Source organism: Phacochoerus africanus, chromosome 15 (assembly GCF_016906955.1).
Source record: "Phacochoerus africanus isolate WHEZ1 chromosome 15, ROS_Pafr_v1, whole genome shotgun sequence".
In the NCBI taxonomy this organism is placed as follows: domain Eukaryota; kingdom Metazoa; phylum Chordata; class Mammalia; order Artiodactyla; family Suidae; genus Phacochoerus; species Phacochoerus africanus.
The window spans coordinates 43,115,501-43,142,601 of NC_062558.1; the positions used below are offsets into that span (position 1 = coordinate 43,115,501).

At 51.2% G+C, this 27,101-nt stretch overlaps 1 protein-coding gene across 1 annotated transcript in view; it reads left to right on the plus strand.

The window, feature by feature from the left end:
• The first annotated feature begins 643 nt into the window (after positions 1–643).
• Positions 644–27,101, plus strand: part of KIAA1671 (KIAA1671 ortholog) — a 195,085-nt gene continuing 168,627 nt past the window's right edge. Inside the window, exon 1 of the mRNA XM_047762197.1 lies at positions 644–661. The gene's annotated coding sequence lies outside the window, so the exon portion shown is untranslated. The remainder of the gene's footprint in view (positions 662–27,101) is intronic.

The window sequence follows — 27,101 nt, forward strand, 5'->3', positions numbered from 1 at the left end:
CCCCTCACACCCACCTCAACACAATGGCAGCAGTCATGGCATACAGTAGGCGCCCCAGCGGAGTGAACAAACTATCTGCCAGGCCCCCCGACCTTGCGTGCAATTCCCTTGCTCGCCACAGAGCAGCGCGAGAGCTACATGTAGACCTGGTTCGCTCCCCTGCCAGCGACGGCAGCCCAAGCAATTCAATAGGCGAGGCTTTACCAAGCGCCTCTAAAGTTCCCCAACTGCATTAGGCTCTCGCGGGCGCAGACTCCGCGGCGGGTCGGTGTCCTTTGCGGGGGAACCCCTGCCAGAGCCGGGGAATGATCCCCGGAAGGTGGATGGGGATCGTGAACAACATTCTGACTCCAGCGCGACGGGGCCGGATCCGGGAGCCCTTCCGGGAGAAGTGTCGGGGCAAACTCGAGACCTCTGACCTGCCTGACCGCCCCCCGACCCAGGCACCAGCCCAAGAGACTGATCCCGCCGGCCGCGCTCCGCCCCGGGGCCCTCCGCGCAAGCGCCGCCGGCCGCGGTTCCCATGGTGACGGGGCGCTTCCCCCGCCCGAGGCCCCGCCCCCAGCAGGGTAGGCTGCGCTGGGCCGCGGGCTGCGCGGGCAGGTGTCGCGGGCTCCGGGCAGGTGGCGGCGCGGCGCGGGCAGGCGGCGGCGGCTCCAGGGTAGGTTGCGCGGCGGCGGCGGTGGATGGGGGCTGGCCATCCGCCCCGGGTCCCCGGCCTGCGAGGGGCTAGGGAGGAGGCGGCCGGCGATGGCCGCCAAGTTTCGGCTTGGCTAAGGCCCCGGGAGAAAAGTTGGCAAAGTTAGCCGGGGAAGAGGTGGGGACCCGGTGGATCTCCCCGGGCTCTGGGTCTTCGAGGAGGGGGCGCCCCGATTTGGTAGCCAGGAGATCTGTCTCTCGAGACTTGGGAGTGGATCCCTCGAGAAGATCCCGCACTGGGGAGCCAGTGGATCCCGCGCCACCTGGCTGAAGACTTGGAAGTCGATCCCAGGAGTGGATCTGGCGCCGGTGGCCTGCAGTCCCCATTCGACCCCCAGCCTGGGGGTGACTGGACGGTGATTTGAAACTGGGAGCTAGTTGAGTCCTTTCTCCCACTCCTCACTGGTCCGAGCCTTAGGAGTGATTCCGAGAGGAGATCTGGTGGCCGGGGGCTGGAGGATCGCTGGAGATCCGGGGTACCCAGCCTGGAACTACTAGGCTCTGGACGTCCGTGAGGGTTGGAGGCCCAGGAGGTGGACACTGGGATGCGGGGGTATGGATCGAGGCCGAGCCCGGGGCAAAGGGATCCAGCGGGCAGCAGTGGGGGTGGAGAGAGCAGCTCACCGGGCCCCAAGGGCTCTGGGGCTCCAAACGCACCCCCCCCCCCCCGCCGCCCCCGGGCCTGCGCTCCCCTCTGCGCGCTTCCCAGGGCAGAGGTGCCCTGATGGGATTAAGACTCCATCTCCTCCGCTCCCCAGTCAGCTTGAGTGGCCACCACCCCGCTGGTGGCGCCGAGTGGGGCTACAGGCAGGGCCCCGGGGAAGGGAAGCGTCTCTTTGACCCCCGGCCCGGGCCTGACCTTTCCACACCCTCCTAGCACACCCTTGGCTCTGAGCTGGGGCGCCGCGCCCTGAAACCCTGGTCTCCGTCGGTCCGCAGTGGGGTGTGTGCCCTCCGCGCCCCGCCTAGGTGGCCAGGGCTTCCTGCCCGCGGGACTGAACTTTCTCTAGCTAGGAGCTGCCATTACCTTTTGGAAGGGAATGGACTGTACCTGTTGCACAAAGAAAGTGCTTTTTCTTTTCAGCTTCTTTGGACCTTGGACAAAACACTTAACCTCTTTGAGCTCAGGTCTCCCTTCTGGGCAAAATGGAGTGGGGGGTCACCCTTCTCTTTCTTTTGGGTGACTGGCAGGATTAATAGATATAATAGGTAAGGGCTCTGTAAATATTAGTGGGTCCTCCTTCTGTGGCTTCTCCTTGCAGAGGTCTTAGCCCCTGTCCCATTCCCCAGGGTATTTGAGGGAAGGCTGCAGAAACCCAACTTGCTGTCTTTTTAAACTGCAGGATTAGAGAGATATTTAACTTGGTCTTTCTTCCAAAGGGATATAATTGCCCCTCTGATCCCCCTTGCAGAGAGAAGCTCTAGGGCTTGGCTAATCAGTAACCAGGACAGTTGAACAAGGCTTCTCCCTGGGCCCAGCTTTCCCTTTGCTAATCCATTGAAGCTCCTGGACAAACATGTGTTCACCCCCAGACGCTGGAGTCTCATCCCTGGGACTGCTCCAGGGGTAGTTGTGCAGACACTAGCTGCCCTCCTGGTGGTTTTAGGGGGAATCCTTTTTAAAGGATTTGCATGCTTGACAAGAGTGCAATTACCCTAGGGAAGTACAGGGTTTCATTCAGGACAGTGTCTGGGCACGTGAGCCAGCACCTTAAGTCAATCACTGTGTGTATTGAGCACCTACTGTGTGGCAGGTGGTGTAGAAATGGTGTGACCTGGGGCAGTATAGGATCTGTCTCCTGGCTTGCAATCTAGCTATGAGCAATCAACTTGCCTTGCACTGTAGTGGGGCAGCTATGCTGATCCTTGATGTTGGGGGTGCAGCCCTCAACCTGGAAATGCCACACCCCTCCTTGGAGGTCCTGGGGGCTGACTTTTATTCCAGGCTGACCTTGGCGGGAGAGTGAAACAGCCCACTTGTCTGGCCCTGAGCCTTTCTCCTCTCTCAGCATCATCATAATTCATTTCTGACCAACTCAGAAAAAGAGTCTCAGAGGAGTGTTTTAAATGTGCATTCATTCATTCATTCATTCAACATCAAACAACATGTTTCAAGACACTGTGTCAAAGAAGAGGCTAGTAGTCATACCCTCAACTGGTAAAGTCTTTGTGAAAAGAGGCGATTGTTTGGAAGGAGAGAATGGGAGGATGGGCTGGTGCCTTCTGGCCTGGGGATGGATGGAGGGCAGAGAGTTTCGTTTCTTGGAGAGCTTGCCAGTGTGGAGAGGATGGTACTATGTCCTGGTAGAGGGAATAGGAAGGCCTCGATGGTCTGGACGGAGGAGGGAGCATGGGGTGTTGGCTGGAGATGCTGGCAGGGGCCAGGTCAGCCATTCCCAGGGGTTTGACCTTTATTCCAGGGCAGTGGGGCACTGTGGACATTTTTCTGGGGGAGAGGGATGGAGGCAGATGTGTGTTTTGAGAAGCTTGCCTGTCTTTCAGGAGGCTGGATCAGAGAGGGTGTGTTAGGAGGCTGAGAGGCCAGGGAAGAGACTGCTCGAAAAATCCAGGCGAGAGGTGATGGTAGAGCTGGACTTAAATAGAGAGAGACAGGGATCATGTGTTGTGTTTCGAGAGCCTCTCATTTGAAGACCCATTACTGGAGGCATAGCAGTCTGTTTGGAGAAGGAAACCCCCAGAGGAAGTGGCATAAATATTTTAAGTGTCAGTATTTCATTCAGTTGAGCAAAGCTTCCTGAGCATCAGTTGTCCGCCTGTGCTGGAATGGTCATAAACATTCGGGTCTCCCGGGATTGCAGCTGGGAACCCTCACCACCTTCCAGTGTGAGGGAGTAGGACTCATCCTTCCTACTGCAAAGATTTGGGGCTCAGTGGTATGGCAGTGAGGACTTTGCCAGCCACCAGGAGCAGAGCAGGGATTTGAACTAACTTCCAACTTGCAAACTTCAGCAGGAGTTTGGAGTCAGTGAGGTCGAGTAGAGAAGCCACCAAGGGCAGTGAGGTTGGGTTGGCATGCAGCAGGGGTAAACCCAGGGAGGCTTCCAGGAGGAGGCAGGGTAAAAAGGAGGGAGCCAGCCAGGGAGATTTAGGGGAAAACACTGGCTCAGCTCCCTTCCTGGATGTGGTCTGAGCCAGGAAAAGAGCATGGTATTTGGTTTGAGACTCAGCTTTCTCATCTGTAAAATGGGCTCATGATAGGATACTCCAGGCAGGCAGAAGGAGGAGCACAGACAAAGGCAGAGCTCATTAGAATTGCATGCTCGTTGGTATACCCCCAAGTGCAGCTGGTATACCCCGAATGCAGCATGTGTCGAGGGGTTTCAAGTTAGACCATTGGCATAAATCCTGCTGTGGAGCAACAGGATCAGCGGCATCTCTTAGGTGCTGGGATGCAGGTTCAATCTCTGGCCTGGCACAGTGGGTAAAGGATCTGGCGTGCACTTTGAACTGAGGAACACACACAGGAACACACGCACATTTTTCCCTCTTCAATGTGATGACTGTTTTATTGAGCACCTTCTATGGGCAACTCAAAAAAGCCTCTGCCCTCAGGAATCTCCTCAGCAGAAATCTGGCCAATTGGGTGGGAGGAAGAGGAGGGAAAGCAAAGTGAGACAGATATGCATATGATTATGGATTAACTTCTGGGAAGTAGTTATCGCTGCTGCATTTGCTAATTGCTCAGCTGAATGACCTTTGAACTGTTCTATAGCCTCATCTCTATTGGAAATATAAAATACATCCCCAATCTTTGGGTAATCTTTGGATGTTTACATCACTGAATCAGAAGTGATATACATACACACAAACGCATACACTCACACACGCATACATTAACACCCTATGTGTGTATACATATTATTGTGAAAATAGCATGTAACACACCAAACACATTCAAGATGGTAAAATGATTTTGTGTTAAGTGAAAAGTAAACCCCCCAAAGATACTGCCTATCCCACTCCAGACCCCTAATCCCATTCCTCAGAGCTAATGCAGTCAGCAGTTTCCCCCTACCCTCCAGATACCTTCTGCATACATATGCACTGTTTACTTCTTTCCAAGCCCGTATCGCACTCTGCTAACTCTCTTAAGGTGTTTTTCATGTCCACTCTGGAGCCAGATGGAAAGAGGTGCATCTTGGTTCTGCCACTTTTCCGCTGTGTGATCTTGGGCAGGTGACTTAATCTCTTTCCTCATTGGTCAATGGAGATAATAACGGGTCTTGTCTCTTAGAGTTGCTGTGAGGAGTAGCTCCTGTTGATTGTTACCATTATTGTTGTTGCTTCTGGTGGTCAGAGTGCAGTTGCTGTTATTGCTCCCTCCCCCTCCAGACACTCCAAGAAGGTAGAAACCCTATTTGTCTTCACTGCTGCTTCCTGAGTAAATAGTCGTGGAATAACTAAACGAATCAGTGTATGTGGACATACTCTTTTCACAACAACAATCATAAAACAAATAATTTTGTAAATCAAAAATAGACTTGGGCCCTTTCCCATTTTAGATTGACTTGCTGCACTCTTTGAAAAAGCTGAGTGATGCTCAAAGGCATGAAGGTACTATTGGTTTTTGAAGAGATACCCTTCAGAAAGGGCATTGAATGGTTTGCTGTTTTTTGCTTTGACGCACAGTATCCCAATGAACATCCCTGCTCATTTGACTTCACATACTTGTTGTAGTAGATGGGAGGACAGATGCTGGGATGGGGACCTGCTGAGATAAAGGGTATTTAGAATGTTGGTCTCCCCTGCTCAGTTTCCCTCCAGAGTGGTTGGTACTTTTCCTATTCCCTCCAAGGCTATGGAAGAGAGAAGCTGTTTGTATATTTCAGAAGGAGGGGACACTTTTTGGCCCTTGATTTTTAATCCAACCTGCTGTGAACTGCTCCTTATAAGATATTTGCCCATGTGCACACGAGCCTACTTGCTTCTGTCTGGAAACACATGGTCCTTTGTATTAGTCAGGTTTTTCTATGATAATACTGTATAACAAACATCTCCCAAATGGCAGTAACCTTTAACAGTAAACATTTGTCTCATGCTTGAGGGTTATCAGATGGTTTGGCTGACTTTGGCTGGGCTTGGCAGGGAGGCTGGTTTCCAGGCTTGGGCTGGGTTGCTATCTGCCCCGTGTACCTTAAAATCTTGGTACCCAGGCTGATGGGCAGCTACCAGCCAGGACATGCTCTTCTGCAATGGACAGCAGACGCTCAGGAGGTCACTGGGAACCTGCAGAACCTCTGAAAGCCTCACCTCAGAACTGGGAAGGTGTCATTTCTGCCCTCATTCTATTGGCCAAAGCACATCATGTGGTCAAACCCATCATCAGTCCTATTGAGGCTGAGAGGAAATGAGTATATACTTTCTGGGCAGGAATACAGCCTGCCACATTATGTTTCTGCTGGGGCAGAAAGGTCCTTGCTGAGGTAAAGGTCTACCCAGAGGTGGTGGCGAGCCTTTGAGAGACACATCAGGGCAGGGCTGTGAGTGAGGAGACCTGGTTTGAGTTTATAACACAGAACAGGCAGTCCACCTCTCTGAGCCACAGTTTTCTCATCTGGAAAATGGGAACATATGTCCTCTCCGGCAGAGCTACTGTGAAGCTCCAGTGCAGTATTGGATAAGGAGATACTTTGTAATTGTGACATGAATTTCGAAGGTGAGGGGCGATCATGTTGATGATTTTTGATCTGGATGTGGTTTATAACTCCTCAAGCTCTGGTACCTGCAGCCAGTGGACTGGGAGATCATGGCGAGGCCAAGGGGAGGTTGTGGAGGGGACAGATATGGGTTCAAATCCCAGCTCTGCCCCCTATGGGCCACATGACCCTCAACTAGTCCCACCATCTCTCTGAGCCTCAGTTCTCCCATTTGTAAAACAGACACGACACAGGGTGCTTGTAACCAAAAGCAAGAAGGACTGTGAAACACTTGGCACCAAGTAGATGATAAATAAATGGTCCTTTGACTGTGGAGCTGGAGTGGGGGAGTTCCTGATTGAAGTGGAATGAGGAAGTCTGCAAAATTGCATGTCAGTTGTGCAGAATTGGTTGCAGAATTAAATATTCCCAACATCCCTTGGGTGTATTGCAGCAGCTCTGGATCCAGACTGCCTGGGTTCAGACCCCGGCTCTACCACTTTCCAGCCATGTGACCCTGGGCAAGACAGTTAACCCTCTCTGTGCCTCAGTTTGCTCCTCTGTCAAGTGGGTGTAATAACGGTGCCTGCATCCTGAGATGGATGAGCATTAAATGAGTTAATACGTAGTGCCTGCTACCGAATGTACATGTGTTTGCTGCTATTGTCATTCTTACTAGTGTGATTATTATCACTGAAGGCCCCGTGAGGTTCTTAGTCTTTGGAGCACAAGGAAAGGAGTGACTTAGGATCCCTGCTTCCCAGCAAGTGTTTTTCCTCTTCTGCTGTAGCTGGAGGGTTGTCTGTTAATGGATTACTGTTTACAGGAGTTTCTGTCCCCAGGGCAAGCCTTGACCATCCACTCAGCCCTATTCCAGCCTTGAAGAGGTCTTGGATGTTCTGTGTTTAAGGAAGACTCATACTGCCCGGTTGTGGAAGCAATCAACAGGTTTCAGGGGGCCCGTGGTTATGAGTATTGGCCACCCAAGCTAGGTGCAAGGTTAGACATGGCGCTTACTCTTTCATTCATTGAAAATTTAGCCTATGCCAGTCATCTGGCAAGTCCTGTGCTGGCTGTATGGAAAATAGGATCTGCTGGATGTCAGGGATGGATTTCTCCAGGAAAGTCAGGGGTGGCACTGGCATGGGATTCGTGGGTAAGTTGCCTCACCTCTTCAAGCTTTTCCCCATTTGTGAAGTTAGTCTCAGATGGGCCAGGTGTCATCGAAGGTGAGAGAGGTGACAGCCTTTGGCCTGCATGTACCTGGTGGTCTCTGCCCTGGCTCTTGTGCCTTTAGAGATGACTGAGTCTCCCATGCCTCCACCTTCTGAGACCTGGCTTTTGGGGACACTCAATGTTCTTTTGAGTAAAACGAAAATAACTAGAACGCATTCATTCTGTCTCAGGCACTGTGCTCATCATTGTTTTATTTGATTTTCATGTCCCCATATTATAGATGGGAAAACTGAGGCTCAGAGTGGGAATCCCTTTCCCAGGACCCCCACTGCTGATCCTTGTAGCCTGACTCAGCCCTGTGCCCCAAATCCCTCCCCTGCTGCCTCCTTGGGAATAAAGTGGGACCAGGCTGGTCAGTCCTAGTGTTCTGTCCCATTTCCACTGTGTCATTGCTGTGTGATTTAGGGCCAGTGACTTTGCCTCTCTGAGCCTCAGTCCTCATCTACAGAAAGAAGACACTAAGATTTTCCCTGTGGGGTCGGTGTGGGATCAGGTGAGGTGGCAGCATAGAAAGCCTCTGGCACATAGTAGGCTCTTTAAAAACCAGAGCCCTTTCCCATTAAAAAAAAATCAGTTTAGAGTTTTTAAAAAGTGGGTAATGAGTGGCTTTATAAATGGTGATACAAATTTTCCTTGTTGTTGGTAGCAGGAATAGTCAGTCATTGTAGCAGGAATTCAAAATAATCATTAGCATTGATGGACTGTTTCTGATACTCTAGTTCCTCCGACACATGGGTTTGTGCATGATTTTATCCAGTTCCTTATCCATGCTAGTGTTGTTCCCATTTTACAGATGAGGAGACTGAGTCTCTGTGAGGTGAGCTGCCTTGCCCAGAGCTACTGGCAAGTGGCAAGCAGGGAGCCTGGGAGCCCTTTTGTGGGTGAATCTCATTGGCGGAGACTCAGCTGTAATTTCAAAGGCTCCAGGTCAGGGCTGGGGCTCCCAGCTGGCTCTGTTGATTTTTCTTTCCTTTCTGTTTTGCTTCCTTAGTGACAAAAGCCCTTTCTGGGAGCTCTCCTGTTTGCCCGTGGCATGGCATGGTGAGGCACTGCCAGGGGAAGGAAGTGCGGGATGTGCAGGGCCTCCCGGCAGAGGGAGGCCAGCGGGGGGCAGGGGGGTGCTGGGTACACCGAGGCCACTCTGTGAACTCCCGCCACCCTGCCTCCCTGGACACGGAGCCTGGGCCTTGGTGGGCACAGTGCCTGCCCAGCCCTACCCAGTGCCCTGGGCTGGGCCAGGGAGTGACGCGGCTGGGGAACTCCCAGGGCCCTCTGGCCTGGGAACCTGCCCAGGTTTGTCTCTCCCTGTCATTTTAGGCCCCAGCCCTGGAAAGCTCATATCTGTGCTTCTAGAACAGATTACCTGCCTGCCAGGGACTGTGCTTGGCACGAGATGGGGTCCTTGGCTGTGGCAGAGAACACTAGTACCCTCTTCTCTGCTGTGTGTCCTTGGATAAAACCCTTCCCCTCTCTGGGCCTTTCTCACAGGGGGCCAGGAAACTGGATGAGCAAGTCCTAGAGCCTCTTATTCTTGCTGCACCTTCTGAGAAAAAGCAAAAACAGCCCTTTAAAAGAGCTGGGGTGGGGGCGGGGCACTATTTGTTGAGGACCTACTATATGCCAGCTCCCTTGCTAGGGAGGTATTATATCTGTGTCTTCCTGTCAGTCCTCAGAATGGCTTGGAGATGGTATTACTAACCCCTTTCACAGATGAGAAAACAGCCTCAGAGATATAAAGCCCTCAGAGCCACTTAGCTTGAGGTCTGGATTTGAACTCAGATCTGCCTCCTGGAAAGCTGCCACAGCCTACAGTTAATAACACAGTGGTCCTCCCGCCTCCCACTGACCCCGCTAGAAATACCATCTCTCTCCTCAGAACTTCCAGGGCAGTGTATGCTGTCCTCTCCTGGGATAGTGTGTCATTTTCCTTTGTTATTTAGTAAGTACCTACTGTGTACCAGGGCTTGGGCTGGGTCCTGGGTCTCAGAGCTGCCTGGGACACAGCTCCCACCCTCCCAGAGGAGAGAGATGAGGGGTTGGAGGGCAGCCTGCCCAGGGCTGTGTCGGGGGGCATGGCCATGGTGGCACTGGGGTAGGGACCATATTCTCCAGGTCCCACCTCCTGGCAGCCTTGTAGCAAAGCCGTTTCCCCTGACACACTCAGCCCTGGATGCACAGAAGCGTTGGTACCTAGCAGATCGCCTCTTTCTCCCAGGGGTGAGGGGTGCCTGGTTACTGTCGGATTTAAGAGGTGATAGTACGTACCAATGTTGTCTTTATCCAGATGCCTTCATCACAGCTCCTCTGCCTGCCTTACTTTCCTTCATTGAAATGGGGGGTGGTGGTGGAGGGGGCCAGCAAAAACTCTGGAGGAATTTTTGGAATGCCCAGAATGCTGGCTGACCCAGCAGAGCAAGTGTGAGCCATCTGCCCTGGCTTTAGTCGGCTCAGCCGGGCGACCGCAGGGCTTTCTGGGTGTCACCCAGTTCCTGTGCCCAGGCCCAGGTCACTCCCAGGAAGATGGCTCTTCCACAGATCACAGCAGCAACCCACCCTGATGACACTGCCTGGGTTGGGAGCCTTGCTGCCCTCGGGTCATCTGCTTCTGTTTTGTCCCCAGCCCTGGGCATGGCTTCCCTTCTCTGCCTGGGTGTCCACACCCTTGGAGTGGGGGTGCTGGTGCCTTTTAGCCTGGAGTGCTCCCAGCCGGGTCACGTGGGTGAACACTGGGGTGAATGGCCCATCAATGTTTGTGCTGGTCTGTTGGAGCGGGTGGTGATGTTAGGTAAAGCCCCCACAGTGCACATGCGTCTCTGGAGTACCATGGGCTTCCCATCCCTTTACTGTCTGCACTTGACTGGCCCTTCTGCCTTAAGGTGGGGGCAGGAGATAACTAACTGTTCACTGCTTTAATGGGTGACTCTCAGCTCATTTTCCAAATAAGTAGATTTTATTCTCTTTTTATACTTACTTCAATATATTTACGTCATGCTACAGTTTCATTGTCAAACATTTAGAAATACAGATAAACAAAAACGGGGAAGTAAAACTCCTGTAATCCCACAGAGTAAAGATAACCCGGGCTAATATTTTGTGATATGAGTCTTAGACCTATGCATGTGTACATGTGGTTGAGAGATGTGGGCACCGCATTCCGGAGTTTAGAATGTGGGCTTTATTTTCAGGTGGCCTGGATTCCAGTCCTGGCTCTGGAACCTCTTAACTGTGTGACCTCGGGCAGGTCTCTTTCCCTCTCTGAGCCTCAATCTCTCCTCTGTGAAATAAGGCTGCTGTGAAGACTAAAGGCGTTGATGACTGTGAAGTGCTGAGGTGCCTGGGCTACAGCAAATGCTTCATTTTTACGAGCTCTTGTCTTACACATATGCATGTTTTTTCTTTTTCTTTTTTTTTTTTTCAGGGCCGTACCTGTGGCATTTGGAGGTTCCCAGGCTAGGGGTCTAATCGGAGCTACAGCTGCCAGCCTATACCTCAGCCACAGCAATGCAGGTTCCCAGGTTAGGGGTCAAGCTGTAGCTGTAGCTACTAGCCTGTGCCACAGCCACAGCAACTCCAGATCCGAGCCGCGTCTGTGACCTATACCACAGATCTTGGCAAGGCCGGATCCTTAACCCACTGAAGGAGGCCAGGGAGCAAACCCTCAACCTCATGGATACTAGTCGGATTAGTTTCCACTGCACCATGGCAGGAACTCCTGCATGTGTTTTCTTGTTTGGAGCACCAAGCCCCTTTCTAGCAGTGCTGGAATCCACAAGTGGTGGTGGGTTTGGATTTTAGGCTGGGGGGCTGCCCTGACCACCTCCTCCAGGCAGGATTCATGGCAGGGGCTGCCAGGAACAGGGGTTGGGCAGCTGGTTTGGCCCACATCAAGCACCCGGGCATGCTCACAAGCCGGCCCTGATCTTTATCGCTCAGGGATGCTTCCTGTCCTCACTGAGGCCCGGGCGTCCATCCAGATGAAAGCCGCTGGCCGGTCCCAGCGGGCTGGAGGTGGCCCCTGTGAACAAGCACATCGAGAGTCCTCTTCCTCCTCCCTTGGCAGCAGTAGCGTCAGAAGGATGCGCTCAACCACCCCTGGGGAGAGGGACACAGGCAGCCGGCCACCTCTACACAGGCCTGTAACTAGGAAGGCACCTGACACCAGTGGGGACCCAGAGGGCCAGAGTGAGGCAAGGAGTGTGGGGAGCCATCAGGCAGGGCAGTTAACGGAGCCTGGTTTTCAGAAAAAAAAAAAAAAAAATGGAGTTCCTGTCGTGGTGCAGTGGAAACGAATCCTGCTAGGAACCATGTGGTTTTGGGTTCGATCCCTTGCCTCGCTCAGTGGGTTAAGGATCCAGTGTTGCCATGAGCTGTAGTGTAGGTTGCAGACACGGCTCAGATCTGGTGTTGCTGTGGCTGTGGCCTAGGCTGGCAGCTGTACCTCTGATTCAACCCCTAGCCTGGGAACATCCATATGCCACAGGTACAGCCCTAAAAGGACAAAAGAAAAAAATAAAGTAAAAAGAAGTGAGGGTGGGGTTGGCAACTTCCATGGGGGGCAGGCAGTGCTGTGCTTCACCAGCTCTGCCACCACCTATGAGTTCAGCACCCCCCCATCTCTCTTCATCACCTAGTGCATTTCAGACAACACAGACTGAGCCAGATGCTATGCTAAGTATTTGTTGTGTGTTTCACAGTCACGAATTGGTTGTTGCTGTTAATACCATTGTCTTGCCGTCTGCTTCCATACTGCTTACGAGTGTGTTTAACCATGGCCTCACACCTTTGAGCATGTGAGAAAACACTCAGCATACAGTAAGCGATCAATTAAAGGAAGCCATGGTAGTAGTTATTATAAGTTCCGCTGGTGCTGTATGCAGCTGTCCTGTGAGAGGCAACTCCCTCACCACCTCAACGTCTGTAATTTGGAGTGTCTGACCCTGAGAACCTTCTTCTGAGGCTGATTTTTTTTTCTTTTTCTTTTTCTTTTTTTCTGGCATTTTAGGGCGGAACCCACGGCATATGGAAATTCACAGGCTAGGGATTGAATCCGAGCTACAGCTGCTGGCCTATACCACAGCCACATCTGCCACCTACACCATAGCTTATGGCAATGCCAGATCCTTAACTCACTGAACGAGACCAGGGATTGAACCCACATCCTCAGGGATACTAGTCAGGTTTGTTACTGCTGAACCATGATGGGAACTTCCTGGGGCTGATCTTGAAAACCATGCTCTCATTGTCCATGACACCTCAGTGCCAGGCCAGCTTGCCCCTCACTGGCGTTCGCCAGGCCCTGTGCAGCCACCTTAGCTGCTCTGAAGGATGACTGCTATGTCTTGGGGGTCCCCCTGGATCCTCCAGATTGCATGTAGTACCCACAGCATCGTATCTCTCTAAATGGCTCTCCCAAATTGGGGCGTGATGAGTCTGGCTGCTGTTGTGGGGTGTGGTACTAAATTTGTACCCAGAAACTGTATTTTTAGGGGGTGGATCATGGAGGCCGAGTGATGGGAGGGTAACCAGTCTTATGTGAGGCTGACTCAGGAATGCTCTGGAATCTTCATATACTACTGCTTTTGGGGTAGGGTGGAGGTTTCCTTTAGCAGCGCTTCCCAAGGCAGAATGATCCTGGAAAATCTCAGGTTCTAGAATGCGCAAGCGGGGTGGGGGGTAGGGTAGGTGGCTGGAAGGGGTCAGGACCCCAGCTGGGTTTCCCTTCTATCTGAGAGCCAAGCTCATACTAGAGAAGGATGGCTGAGTACTAAATATAATTCTTTGGGTGGTTCTTCTTGGCCAAACAAGATAGAATCCTTGCAAGAACACAGCATAAATAAATAAATAAATATCATCCAAAATGTTACCACCTGGGCAGATAAGTGATAACAAAGATACGTTTTAATGTTTATCGAGCATCTTCTAAATGCTTGACATGCTTCATCTCATTTCACCTATTTGGAAAATAGTACTGGAATTCCCCTTGTGACGCAGCAGGTTAAAGACCTGACGTTGTCTCTGAGGATGTGGGTTTGATCCCTGGCCTCCCTCGGTGGGTTAAGGATCTGGTGTTGCCACAAGCTGCAGTGTAGGTCGCAAATATGGCTTGGATCCAGTGTTGCTGTGGCTCTTGCGTAGACCTCACCTGCAGCTCCGATTAGACCCCTGGCCAGGGAACTTCCATATGCTGCAGCTGTGGCTCTAAAAAGAAAAGAAAAAAAATAGTACTTATGAGAGACTTGAATTCGGGACCCTGTGCTCATGAGCACATGGTCAGAACCACCCAGGAGATCTAGTCCCCCATTGATTCTTCCATTGACCCCCTAGGAGACACTGTGCTAACCCATTTAACTCTCATGGTGACTCAAAGAGGCAGGAGCTCTTTTCCCCATTTTCCAGAGAAGACTGAGGTCTAGAGAGGCGGAGTCGTTAGCCCGTGGTCCCTGAGGAGGTGGGATGTGAATCCAGGAAGAGCCTTATGTTTTGAGGATCTAAAGCATCAATTCTGTGTCTCCCAAACCCCAGTCATTCTTGTATCACCTTGAAAATTTTCCATGTTCAGGTACCACCTGGACTGTTCCTCAGTTAACGTTCTTCTTGAACTTGACTCACTTTTTAAAATAACAGCTTTATTGAGATAACATTCACATACCATACGATTCATCATTTAAAGTGTACAATTCAAATTACAATTAAAAATAGAACTACCATATGATCCAGAAATTCCATTTCTGGGTATTTATCCAGAGAAAATGAAAACACTAACTTGGAAAGATATGTGCACCCCCACGCTCATTGCAGCATTATTCACAATAGCCAAGATCTGGAAACAACCTAAGTGCCCATTGATGAATGAATGGAGAAAGGAGATATGGTGTGTGTACACAAAATGGAATATTATTCAGCCATTAAAAATAGTGGAATCTTGCCATTTGTGACAACACGAATGAACCTCGAGGGCATTAGCTAAGAGAAATCTTACAGATAGAGACAGATACCAGATGATATCATTTATTTGTGTAAGGTTAATAAACGAACCTCCCCCCAGCTCATAGATACAAAGAACAGATTGCTGGTTGCCTAAAGGGAGAGGGGGGGGAGTGGGCCCCAGTGTTAAAATGGATGATCAGAAGGTGTAAACTTCCAGCTATAAAAAAAGTCCTGGGGTTGTAATGAACAGAATGGTGACTATTATTAATAATATTCTATTGCCTATTTGAAAGTTGCTCAGAGATCTTAAAAGTTCTCATTACAAGAAAAAAAATTTTTTGTAATTATTTATGATGACAGATGTGAAGTAGACTTATTGTGGTGATCATTTTGCAAGATATACAAATATTGAATCATTATATTGTGCACATGAAACTAATATAATGCTGTATGTCAGTTATACCTTAATAAAAATTTTATAAATAAAAAGAATTAAGAAAGTATATAGTTCAGTGATTTTTAGTATATTCACAGATTTCTGCAACCTTCACCCAAATCAATTTTAGAACATTTTTATGACCACGAAAAGAAATTTTGTACCCATTAGCAGTAATTTCCCATTTCTTTCCAATTCCACCAGCCTCTGGTAACCATTAATCTGCTTTCTGTCTCTATGGATTTGCCTATTCTGGACATTTTCTATAAATGGAATCATACAATACATGGCCTTTTGTGGTTGGCTTCTTTTACTCAGCATCATGTTTTTGAGGTCCATCCATGTCTTAACATGTATTGGCACTTCATTCCTTTTTATGGCTGAATAATATTCCATTGTATGGCTAGGCCACATTTTGACTCATTTTTTTAAAAAAACTGAAATTAAAAATACTTTAGAAGATGTTCCATGTGCTATTATATTTGATCGAAAGCACAGGGAAACACATCACTCAAAGCATATTTATCAGTGTTATCTCCATGGTTACATACACACTCCATGCTCTGAGGTACTTGGGACCTTATGTTGTAAACTCCTAACAGGCCACCCACAGGTGAGCTGTTTTGTCGTGTAGTTATTATATTTGGGGTGTGATGAGATGTTTTATATGTTGTCCCATGAATGAGAAAAAATTGCATTCTTCTGCTAGACTAGAGGAGAGTTTTAAATTCCAGCGTTGGAGTTCCTGACATGGCTCAGCAAAAAGGAACCCAACTAGTGTCCACGAGGGTGCGGGTTCAATCCCGGGCCTCACTCAGTGAGTTAAGGATCCCGCATTGCCTCGAGCTGTGGTATAGGTCGCAGACAGGGCTTGGATCTGGCTTGATGCTGTGGCTGTGGCGTAGGCCATCGGCTGTAGCTCTAATTCCCCCCCTAGCCTGGGAACTTCCATATGCCGCAGGTGCAGCCCTAAAAAGCAAAATAGAAAAAATAAATAAATAAGTAAATTTATTTCAGTGTTGATTGCCCTCTGTTATATGCTGCCCCACCCGCATTGGGCTGAAACACATGAAAATGCTTTTTTGTAGGCCAACAAGGGTGGAATATTGTAATTTCATATGGTACAACTTGAGGATGACCCCAACAGGTCAGCAATAGTGGTCTCTTTGCAGATGAGAAAACCGAGCCTCAGAGAGGGTGGTGACTCAGCAAACACAGCCAGGATGGGCAGAACTGGGAGCTGAGTCCCGATGTATTTCATCTGGCCTCCCTGGCCTCCTGTGGCTCTTGCAGTGACAGCTGACTCACTGGCAGAGGGTGGGAGCTTTGGCTCGTTTCTCCGGCAGCGGGGATAGGTTTCCCTGCACCATCCACGCCTGCCTCCGTTTGGTGTGGGCTGGCCACGTGGCTACCTCATCCCCTGGAGGGAGCCGCTGCCTGGGGACTGAGCAGGTTTAACCATCTCTGGCCTCCAAGGTCTCAGACACCCTGGCCCCTCCCCCTCCCCACCCTGAGCCAGCGATGCTGCAGCCAGAACACTGAGCCCGGGGCTGAATGTTCCACATTCGGCAACTCCCTGTCTGTGGAGCAGGATGGCAGAATCCCCAGGGGTGGGCATTGGATCCGGGCCCTCAAAAGGCTGTCTGGAGTTTTGTGCCTCTCTTTTGGAAGCTTTCCTTTCTAGGGGAGGGAACAAAAGGCTTGGAGAAGATGCATGTTTTGCTCAAGGTCACACAGCCAGTCGGGAGCTGCTGCAGGATTCCTGCCACCTCATTCCTGCCCCTTTTCACCTGACACCCTCCCCCCTCTGGCCTCCCCGTTTCTGGAGGCACCTGGCCATGCTGCCCGCCCCCACCGCAGGTGTGAGCTGGCCCAGGGTGCCCTGAAGCTCCAAAGCTGTCTGGGTGGATCTCCTGCACCCACTGGCCACCCGCCAGGCTCGGGTGCACCCGCAGGTGACTTTGGGAGCCCACTGGGCAGGCCACAGCTTGAAGATGCTCCAGCACCCCAGCAGCTGGAGGAACGGGTTTGGGCCCTTTCCTTACCCATCCCCGGAATGCCCCCCACCCCTGCCCATGGACCACCTGTCTCTGGCTGGGCGTGAGTGTGCTGGGCTTTGCAGGAGAAAGGCTTCCTCAGTCTTCCCTGCCCCAGGAGGACAAGGGGACCCTGCTAGTGGGGAGGGGAAGGGGGAGACGGGTGGGATGACTGGACCTCCGGAGTCACAGCCCAGCAAGGATGACCATGGTTCCACAAGGAGATCAACTCCAGTTCCAGTCTTGCCCCTGGGCAGGTCCCATCACCCAGTCTACCTTGGTTTCCTTATCTGCAAAACGGGTGTGATAGGGAGGCCTGCTTCAAAGGGCTGTTAAGGGTTGGGCCTGTGGTGGGAGCTCGGAAAATGGCCATGTAATGAGGGAGAGGGGAGATGGAGCCCAGCAGGTGGGCTCGTGTGTCCAGGAAGGCTGGGCTCAAGCCTTTGGCTTCGCTACTTGCTGCTTGGGTGGTTTCTGGCAGGTTTGGTTCTCAGCCTCAGTTTTCCTGGCTGTACAATGGGAATGGCAGGAAAGTGACTTTAAATATGCTATTATGAGGATTGATTGAAATGCTGCCTGTGCAGTTCTTATTAGCTGGGCATGTCTTTGGCAGCTATTATTATGATTATTATTAATATAATAATGATAATAAGAATGTTTCCACAGTGTCAACATCACACTCATCTGAGTGTATTTATTGGATGACCTCTCGGTACTGGGGATGTGTTTTTTTTTGAAAAAGGGGAAACTGAAGGGTGATGGAGGCAGGGGCATGGATGATGTGACCCCTCGCGGGCCCTTCCTGTTGCAGGATTCTGGATAAAATGTTGGGCCAAGGCCAGGGACTCTGTGTTCTGCCCACCGGGGCCCTTGACAAATGAGGTCGTTGGCCTCCGTGAGGCTAATGGGTGGATGGTAGGCGGGCTCTACCCCTAACTTCCTCCTGGGGCGTGAATCAGAGGCAGAAAGGCCTGAATGTGTCTGAGCGCCTCTAACCCTGTGGTCCTCTGGGAACAGCCACCTTCCCCTCCAGCCCTGACCCTTGGGGTTCTGGTGGGGCCTAGGGGGTCTGATGTGCTAACACATTGGTCCACGGGTGAGTTTCTCACCCTTCGATTCCCAGGGGGGCGGAGTGGGGGAGCTGGGGCTGCTGAAGCCCAAAGAGGGCAGGGCCTTGGTCTGAGGACAGAGGACCCTTGACCCTGGGCTCCAGGCAGGGACGCTTTCTTTATCGCCATATTGGCCTCTGTCCTCACTGAGCTTAATTTCTCCACTTTCTCACTGGCAGTATGTAGTCTTTATTCCTTACTCATAAGTGGCAGCTGGTAGTAACCAAACCACAAGGCTGAAAATATACCCCACTGGACCTGCATATTTTTCACATGGGTGTCCTCCAACACCCGAGAGCCCCCCCATCCCCCACCCTCAGAAGGGGAATGGAAATAATAAGCACCACGGTCATGTAGCTGTTAACACCTTGAACACAGGCTGTGAACAGACACTCCGCTCAGCACTTTATAAACCAATTAACTCCTTCCATCCTCCCACTGGCCCCATGAGCAGAGGTTATTACTTTTATACCCATTTTAGAGATACACTAACTGAGGTACAGAGCTAGAGTAACTTCCCTGAGGCCACCTAACGAGCACACAGTAGAAATGGGATTTGGACTCAGGCAGTAAAATCTGGCACCAGATTAAAAAGAAAGAAATTATTTTTAAATGGTGGTGAAATACACATAACATAAATGTAACATCTCAGCATCTCAGCCAATTTTTTTTGTTTGTTTGTCTTTTTAGGGCTGCACCCGCAGCATGTGGAAGTTCCCAGGGGTCAAATCGGAGCTGTAGCCGCTGGCCACAGTTACAGCCACAGCCACAGCTGCATCAAGTCCAAGTTGTGTCTGCGACTTACACCGCAGCTCATAGCAACACTGGATCCTTAACCCACTGAGCGAGGCTAGGGATCGAACCTGTGACCTCATGGATGCTAGTCAGATTCATTTCCACTGAGCCACGATGGGAACTCCATCTCAGCCATTTTTAAGTGTTAGCTCATGAAGTGGCATTAAATACACTACCGGAATTCTTTTCATCTTGCAAAACTGAAACTCTTCACCCGTTAAACACTAGCTCTTCATTCCTGGCTCCCTGCTGCCCCCTCTAACTGTTCTTCACCTTTCTGTCTCTTAGAATTTGACAACTCTAGACACCTCTGTAAGTGGACTCATGCAATAGTTGTCCTCTGTGTCTGGCTTCTTTCACTGAGTGTAATATCATGAGAATTTCCAAAATGTGACAGAAACAGGCTGTGAGCAAAGCCTGTTGGAAAGAATGGCGCCCATAGGGCTTGCTTGACGCAGGATTGCCACGAGCCTTCAATTTGTCAAAACCGCGGTATCTTCGAGGGTCAATAAAACAAGTTATGCTTGTATACTTTGTACATTATTATTCACCTTATGTTTTAAAGTCACCCCACCTAGTTGTACACAAACAAATCTATGTATCATTATTGTAAATTGATAAGGCCAGTATCTCTGGCCGGAAATAGAAGCAGTTTTCAACTGTACACACAGTCTTCCCTCGGCATCTGCGGGGGTTGGTTCTGGGACCCACCTGGGATACTGAGATCCACAGATGTTCATGTCCCATAAAGGATGCTTGGCCCTCCGTATCCTCAGCTCCCCATCCTCCAGTGCAACCAACATAGTACATGGTCTGTGGCTAGTCGAATCCGTGCCTGCGCATACAGAGGGCAAACTATAAATGCTGCATCCCCTAAGGGTTTTGAGCCAGAGGCCTTGCTCTCTTTATTAAAAAGGGTGATTAGCAGGAGTTCTCCTTGTGGCTCAGCAGGTTAAGAATCTGACTAGTATCCATGAGGACTCAGGTTTGATCCCTGGCCTCCCTCAGTGGGCTAAGGATCCAGCGTTGCCGTGAGCTTCGGTGTAGATCGCAGTGCGGCTTGGATCTGGCATTACTGTGACTGTGGTGTAGGCTGGCAGCTGCAGCTCGGATTCAGCTCCTAGCCTGAGAACTTCCATAGGCTGCAAGTAGAGCCCTAAAAAGAAAAAAAAAGAGGGGGAGTGATTAATAAGTGTTACATAAGTGTGAAAGATAGACTAGCACCCCACGGAGATGTTCTCCTGCCTGGAATGACTTTTCCTCCATGAGTCAGGGCTATATAACATCCAGCCCTTGGACTGTGTGCCTCTTATGCTTCGTAGATGCAGAGTCAGGCAGTGAGGGTGTGAGGGAGAAGCTGAGGTGACAGGGAGAGTGGGTGCCCGTGGGGGAGGCTGACCGTCTTGAGTTGCCATTGCTGAAACTGCCCTGCGGGTGTGGGGGAACCTGAGCTCAGGGCATCCCTTGCCCTACAGTGGCCCCAGAACCTCAGAGTGGCTTTATCTACAGGTTCATGGAGTTGAGACAGATCCCTGCCAGGGAGGTCAGGCCCTGGGTTGGGCGCAGAGCCCAGAGGACATGGGCCTGGTAGCTGGGAGTCAGGAGGGAGAAGAGGCCTGTCTGCAGGGCCCGAGTCCATATGGGGTGGGCCTGGGCATCCTGGCTCCTCAGTGTGGAGGCCAGGGGTCTGCCTCTTCTGGACTGTGACCTTGGGTGAGTCCCTTGACCTCTCTGAGTTTCCCTTGGTGTATCTGTCAGATTAACTTATCTGCGAACCACCCCATTGGAGGCCTGGTGGTGCCAGGCTCTGAGCTGGTTGCTGCAGGGAGCCCTGCAGTTGAGGCTACATCTCTTGGGGGTTTATGGGCTGATGGGAGGCAGGCATTGCAGGGAGGGGAAGAGGAACAGGGCGCTCTGAGGATAGTCTGGAGATGTGCATTAGCTCAGGGGTCAGCTCAGGCTTTTCTGAGTGTGGGGTGACAAGCGACCACAATCTGTGTTACTCAGAACGATGGAAATGTATTCTCTCCCAGGTTGGAGGCTGGAAGTCTAAAATCAGGGTGTCGGCAGGGCCATACTCCCTCTTCCTTTCTTCTTCCAGCTTCTGGAGGCTTCTAGCAACCTTAGTGTTTCTGGACTTTTATCTAGCTGCATTTTTTTTTTTAATAAGGACACCGGTCATTGGATCAGAGTCCACTGTAATCCAGAATAACCTCACTGAGACATCGTTATGTCGGCAAAGACCAAATAAGGTCACGTCCTGAGATTCCAGGTGGATGTGAATTTTCTAGGGGAACACTGTTCAACCCAATATGCAGAGGAAGGACCATTCAGGACGACACCTAAAGATGTGTGTGTGGTCAGGAGGGTGGGGAGGTGAGGGGAGGGTTCAAGCCAGGCAGAGGGAACAGCGTGTGCCAAGGCTTTCGGTGGGAGGGCAGCTGAGGCCAGTGTGAGTGGAGCAGAGTAAGCCAGGGGAGCAGTGGGGGCTGAGGGTGGAGAGACCGGGGGGGGGGCGGGGCTGCGGCACAGAGCCACAGAAAGGGGATGGATTTAATCCTAAGTGATTCTGAGGAGTTTAAATGGGGGCGTAATGTGACTGGATTCCCTTTTGGGAAAAGGTCGTTCTAACTATAGACTGGGAAGGGGCATGGCAGTGACCAGCAGTGTATAGGCTTTATACTCTTCCCATGAGTGCTTTAATCTTCAGAGCCCTGGCAGGGAGGTAGGGCTGTGCTAATCTCCCTTGAGGAAATGAAGGCCCAGAGGGGGTGAACAGTTTTACCAGGATCACACAGCTAGGATGAGGGGCGCTCAGGATGCTCCCTAGTGCCTTCTGTCTGGTGAATGCTTGATGTCCCTAGATGTGAAGGTCCTTGGACTTTGAAGGTCTATTTTCTTTTCTTTTCTTTCTTTCTTTTTCTTTTCTTTTCTTTTCTTTTCTTTTTCTTTCTTTCTTTCTTTCTTTTTTTTTTTGATTTTTAGGGCCACATCCATGGCATATGGAGGTTCCCTGGCTAGGGGTCGAATTGGAGCTACAGCTGCCAGTGTACACCACAGCCATAGCAATGCCAGATCCGAGCCGCATCTTCGACCTACACCCACAGCTCATGGCAACGCTGGCTCCCCAACCCACTGAGCAAGGCCAGGGATCGAACCCATGTCCTCAGGGATGTTAGTCAGATTCGTTTCTGCCATGCCACAACAGGAACTCCCTTGAAGGTCCATTTTCAAAGACAGCCGGGATTCTGGGGCAGGGCAAATGCATTGGTTTTTAACACCTGTTCCTGCCTGTGCTGTGTCATCTGCTCAGCCCAGGGGAGGTTTAGCAGCTGTGCAGCGGGAATAAGGTGGCTTCAGCAAGTTAGTGAGTGTGGAATTAATTCCTTTATATGCGTGAGTGGCTCTGATCCTTCCCTTCAGAGCAGAGCTCCAGAGGAGACAAAGCAGGCCAAGGCCAGTGAACACCAACCCGTTCCCCAAAGACCATTTGGGAGGGTTGTGATAAAATCTTGGGCCAAGGCCCAGAGGAAATGGCAGGACAGTTAAGATGGTTAGAGAATCTTTGAGCTGATGTTTCTCTGGCATTTGGGGTGTGTATTCACATGGAAAGGAACTTTCTTCTCCAGAGGTCAAAATCCGTACCTATTTGGATGACACAGTCCAAAGTGTGAACAGATACCTTGAACCCGCTCTGGGATCAAGATCATAAATTAAGTGCCATCTCCTGGGGTATCGAGGACACTAATATCCTCCTAAGAGATGGGCTTATTTGCTGGATCTGAAATTCCCAGTGTGGTACAAGGTCATTATTTCCTGCTCGGTCTCCTGTTTGTTTAGTGCCTTCTTTGTCTCTGCTGAGAGAGCTGGAGAGATGGGGAGCGGGAGGCTCTGGAATACCCCATTTCCAATGAGGATTTTTCTCCCTGTTTGGAGGGGGCTGTGGGGTGCTCCTTGGGGAAGAAGCTGAGCCAGGCCCAGCCGATGCCCTCCCCCAGCCTGGCTGCTGGGACGGACGCGTGCTCTGTGTATGTGTGTACGTGTTTTATGTGGCGGGGAGGGTGGTGTGTGGCGGAGAGGAGTTAAATTTGGTTCTGGATCTGAGGGCTGGTTTCCTTCCTTTCCTGGTGCAAGGCCCTGTGGAATGAATCATATCCTCTCCTTCGAGTGCTGGGCCCACAGAATGTCAAGGCCAGCCTGCGCGTCAGAGGGACGCCCACCCAGGGTCTGTCAGACTGGCTTGGGACCTCGTGGAGGGACTTTGGGCCACCCCAAGAGATATAGCTTCTCTTGGAGGCATGTCTATTTCATCCATCCATCCATCCACCTATCCACTCATCACAAATCTGGGTGATGCGTGACACCCTACTGGGGAGGGCCTTGGATTAATCATCCCTTTTGTCACCTGAACACTCGCCTTGGGTCTGGCCCTGTTAAGCCCCCAGAGACTCACCTATGGAAGAGGCAGAGAAGGCCCCGAACCCTGGCCTGCTAGCTTCTCCTGTAAAGGACCAGATAGTAAATTTTTTTTTTGTCTTTTGTCTTTTTTGTTGTTGTTGTTGCTATTCCTTGGGCCGCTCCCGCGGCATATGGAGGTTCCCAGGCTAGGGGTTGAATCGGAGCTGTAGCCACCGGCCTACGCCAGAGCCACAGCAACGCGGGATCCAAGCCGCGTTTGCAACCTACACCACAGCTCACGGCAATGCCAGATCGTTAACCCACTGAGCAAGGGCAGGGACCGAACCCGCAACCTCATGGTTCCTAGTCGGATTCGTTAACCACTGCGCCACGACGGGAACTCCCAGATAGTAAATATTTTCAGCTTTTCAGGCCATTAGACCCCCATCACATCTGCTGACTGCCCTTCACTGCACAAGCCAGAGACGACAGGTAACCAAGAGGGTGCCACTGTGCTCCAATCAGATTTTATTTATGGACACTGGGAGACGTGGCTTTCCTATGCTTTTCATGTGTTACAAAATATTATTCTTTCAATTGTTTTCCCCCAGTGGTTTAAAAATGTGAAAACTGGAGTTTCCTTGTGGCTCAGCAGGTTAAGGATCTGGCATTGTCACAGCTGTGGCTCTGATTTCTGCTATGGCTGAGGTTCGATCCCTGGCCCAGGAACTTCTGCATGCCGTAGGCATGGCCAAAAAAATAAAAAATAAAAAAAGAAATGTGAAAACCAGGAGTTCCTATTGTGGCTCAGTGGACTAAGGACCTGATGTTGTCTCTGTGAGGATGCAGGTTATGATCCTTGGTGAAAGATCTGGTGCAGCACAGATCCTGCGTTGCTGTGGCTGTGGTGTAGGCAGGCTGCTGTAGCTCTGATTTGACCCCTGGCCCGGGAACTTCCATATGCTGGGGGGTAGGGCTGTGAAAAGGAAAAGAAAAAAAAATGTGAAAACCATCCTTAGCTTGCAGACCCTGCAGAAACAGAGCTGGCCCATGGCCTCAAGTTCTAGACAGAAACAAATGAGTAACCAACAGAAAGATCATTTCAGCCAGAGAGAAGGGTCTCACAGAGGATCCAGAGGGCAGCGAGACGGGGGTGCTCCCGTGTGGTGTTCAGGGAATGCCCCTCTGAAGAAATGACATTTCAGTGGAAAACTGGGAGAAAGGGAGAGGCAACCCCTCTAACAGGCAGTGGGAAGAGCAGGGGCAAAGGTCCTGGGGTGCAGGGAGGAGCTGGCAGAGGGGAGGGTGGAGACAAGTACAAAGAACAGAAAAGTGTGTGTGGCCAAAGCTGAAAGTGAAGCGGGGAGAGAGGGGTGGCGAGGGTTCCAGAGATGAGAGTGTAGCCGATTTGATGAGGACGTCACTCCTCCAGTGGGAGAGCTGGGGTACCGATCCCATCACTGACTGAAGGCTACCCCTGGGGTGCTAACTCCGGGCCACTTCTGGCCCATCTTGCACCCAGGCTCCCAGGGCAGGGAAGAGACCGCAGACCGCAGGGCTTTGGGAAACGGTGAGAATGTTCAGGGTTGAGGCTTGGACACTGACAGCATCTGCTGCACTGGGATTTAGTGCCCCTTTCAAGACCTGGCTCAGATGTCTCCCTTGCTGGAAGCCCCCCTAACCCCCACTTTGCCTCCAGCAGCCTCTGGTCCTCCTTCCTCGGATCTCCCACAGTCCCCAGGTTGACCCCCATCCTAGTGCTTCGGGGCTTGAGGCATTCCTCCTTGGGCTGTGTTGGGGGGCTCATCTTGTTCAGGGATACAGGGTTTGGCATGTAGCAGGTGCTAAGCAAATGCCTGACAACTGTGAGTTCGGGGCAGTAAAGTGGGACCACTGCCCTGAAGGGCTTGCCATCCTGGGGGCTGACAGATGGCTGTGTTTCAGGGCATGAGTGGCTGTTTTTTGAGCCCTACCAGCTCCAGACACCCCGTGCTGTAACCCACTGCCCCTCGACGATCCCTGGCATCTCTCTGGGAGTTCCATAATAGGACTCACGTCCAAGCTCTGTCTGCAGAAATTCTAACTTAGTCCAGTGCGGCATCTGGTTCTAAATATTGAGCCATTCCTTCAGGCTTGGAGTGCCCAAGTCCTCTGTGTTTGTTTCCTGTGGCTGCCGTGACAATTTACGACGAACCTTAAAGGCTTAAAACAATAGACATCTATTCTTCTGTGGTTCTCAAAGGCAGCTTCTGGAATCAGTGTCACAGAGCAGGAAGCAAGGTGTCGGCTCCCTCCCAGGGCCCTAAGGGGAGAATCCACTTCCTTGCCTTTTCCAGCTTCTAGAAGCTGCTTTTTCCAAGCTCCATCTTTAAAGCCAACGGCTTACCTTCTTCAAGTGTCTCCCAGCTGAGATTGTCACATGACCTTTTCTCTTCCATGTGCAAACCTCCCTCTTAAAAGGACACATGTGACTGCGTTCAGGGACCACCCCCCCCACCTTGCTAATCCAGGGTGACCCTCCCATCTCAAGATCTTGAACTTAAGTCCATCTGCAAAGACCCTTTTTCCATGAATGGTAACAGGGATCCAGCTTCCAGGGCTTAGGACCTGACTTTTATTGGGAGCCATTAATTCAGCATCATGCTCTAGGTCCTGAAAACGCTTCTCCTGAACCCCCAGCCTGGGCAGGCGCGCCTCCTCCCTCTCCTGACAGCTAATCTTATAGACTCTGTCAAGGTTGGGTTCCTTATTTCCGCTTTCCCAGTGGGGAGCCTGAGGCATGGGGATTTTCTGAAATCAAGCCTGCATTCATCCTGACCTCCAGCCTCTGAACCCCGAATCATGATGGTCTTCACTCCACAGGTACCAGGGAGGCGAGGGGACGTGCTGCTGTTAGAGGGGGCCTTGCTGAACTCTGTCTGCAGGTCCCAGGACTGTAGAGACCCCTGCCCTGGCCCCAGCCCCAGAGTTAGGAGCCTGCTTGTTATTTTTAGGGTGTCTCTCTTTTAGTCACCCTCAGTGTGAAAGATTCCCATTTCTGCTTCACATGATCCTTTGGGAAGAAAGTAAAGTCACTTTTTTTTTTTTGGACTTTTGGCTTTTTAGGGCCGCACCCGCAGCATATGGAGGTTCCCAGGCTAGGGGTCGAATCTGAGCTGCAGCCGCCAGCCTATGCCACAGCCACAGCAACGCCAGATCCAAGCCACGTCTGTGACCTACACCACAGCTCATGGCAATACTGGATCCTTAACCCACTGAGCGAGGCCAGGGATTGAACCTGCATCCTCATGGATGCTAGTTGGGTTCATTAACCACTGAGCCATGATAGAAACTCCAGCTCTATCTTTAGAACACAGACAACTGTTTGCTTTGAGGCCCTCTCGCCAGTGCTTCGGGGCATGCCCACAGTTGGTGCTTAATTCATGCACATGTGTTGAGTGGATGGTCCTGGTGAGGAGGTCCAGGTTCAAGTGTGCACCTTGTCCCAGCTTCCTGAATGGGCTTGGGCAACTCCTCAATGCCCCCTCAAGGTCTCCTCATCGATATATCCAGGGAGCTTGGGCTGCATGGTCTCAAAGATGGAAGATTCTGGGTTTCCAGGCCCCAGGAATTCAGGGCTGGTCAGGGCTCTGGGGGACGTGCTGGCTGAGGTGAGAGTGTGGGAGGGAGGCTGACCCTCAGCCACAGGAAAGGGAGGGTCCCTGGGTGGGGAAGAAAGTATTTGGGATGAGTTCCCAAGGCTTAACAAGAGCTCAGGAGCCCCCCTCCCCACGGCCCCAAGAAAACACTGGCCGTTGTCCTGGCTGCA